The 1,569-nt window shown below is 45.9% G+C and overlaps 1 protein-coding gene across 1 annotated transcript in view; it reads right to left on the bottom strand.

Annotated features, from left to right (window-relative positions):
- Positions 1 to 1,569, bottom strand: part of DDRGK1 (DDRGK domain containing 1) — a 62,967-nt gene that overhangs the window by 40,284 nt on the left and 21,114 nt on the right. The gene's annotated exons all lie outside the window — the stretch shown is intronic.

Below are 1,569 nucleotides of genomic sequence, written 5' to 3'. Positions count from 1 at the left end.
AAACAACGTGACCCCCCCCCCCCCCCCCCCCCCCCCACCGACAATGCTTTCATCTGCTTTTCGCTCCAAGAGAACGGAGACGATTTTGTTCAGGCATTATCCAGGGTCAGCGTCGATGTAAATCCTGGTACCTGTTCGGAAGTCTCAGAAACAGATCAACCCCTTCTGGAGCCTCTCACCTTGCTGTCTGATCACTGGGGGACCGGAGACTGAGGAAATGCTTCTACCTGCCTGCGGCAGACTGATGGCATCATTCCAGCCTATGTAAAGTTACAGAACGGAAGCTCAAGTGCAGCTGGTCCCTGGTCAAATATCAGTTCCCCAGCAGTTTCCTCAAAAAAGAGTTGCCTGTTTAGACATTTGTCTGGAAATGACCACCCGTAACACCAACTTTAAGAAGGGCTTGTTATCCCTCAACAGCTATTCCATACACAAGTTTGTGGCAAGCATAACTCAAATCTATTGCACTTTTCAGCTTGTATGCATTATATAGCCAAAAGTTTGTGGATACCATCACATTCATATGAGCCTGTTAAACATCTCAGTCCAAAACCATAGAATTAAAATGGATATGTCTCCTAACAGTCTTCTGGAAAGGCTTTCCACAAGATTTTGGATAGTGGCTGTGGGAATTTGTAGCCATGTAGGACAAGAAGGCCAGGCTTGAAATCAGTGTTCAAATTCACCCCAAAAGGTGCACAGTATGGTTGAGGTCAGGGCTCTGTATAGGTCACACAAGTTCCCCTGCACCAAACCGTGTCTTAATGGAGCTTGCTTTGTGCACAAGGGCAGAGTCCAAACAGTGGAGAGAAACTTCTCTAGGATGTTTAGGTGCAGAACATCAGGATGGTAAAAGAATGTCCTTAAGTCTGGAGGCAAAGACCACCTTAGGAAGAAAGGAGGCCTCAGGTCTCACTGCTAAATTATACTTGTGCATAACCAGAAAAGGTTCCTTACAAGTCAAGGCCACCAATTCAGAAACACGCAGCCAGAAGTCATGGAAACAAGGAACGCAACCTTGCAAGTGAGAGAGGGATATATCTGAGAGGTTCCACCAAGAGGACAATGTGATCAACCTCCAGCGCACAGGCGTCTAGTAGGCAGTGAGAGGCAAATGGTCTCTGGGAAAGAATTGCCAAAACATAAAATTTGACCATCCATGGTACTCCCAGCTAAAAACACTATTCTGGGCCAGACTAGAGGAAAGAAAACACACGTACCATAGATTACTTTCTAGGATAGAACTTTGTGGCTTCCCACCAAGCAAAATAAGCCTTCCACATGTAATGGTAAACATTGTGGGTGGTCGATTTCCTAGCTTTCAAAAAAGTGTAGGGATAACAGCACCCCAAAAGGTCTCTATCCTTCAGGACCGGAACTGTAAAAACCAGTGCTCTAAAAAGCAAAGACTGAGAAACAAGGTGGAAAACCGGTCCTTGGGATAGGAGATCTGGTTGATCCAGAAACAAACGCAAAGAGTTTGCCAGGAGTTTACACACTACATCTGTGTACCAATAGAGTGCAATAGAGTGCACTGATCAAGAGAGACTGACTCAGGGTCCGTAGAGG

Source organism: Nanorana parkeri, unplaced genomic scaffold, assembly GCF_000935625.1.
Source record: "Nanorana parkeri isolate BGI_ZX_2015 unplaced genomic scaffold, ASM93562v1 scaffold989, whole genome shotgun sequence".
Classification (NCBI taxonomy): domain Eukaryota; kingdom Metazoa; phylum Chordata; class Amphibia; order Anura; family Dicroglossidae; genus Nanorana; species Nanorana parkeri.
The sequence above is the reverse complement of the archived record's forward strand: the minus strand, read 5'-3'. Positions and strand labels throughout refer to the sequence as shown.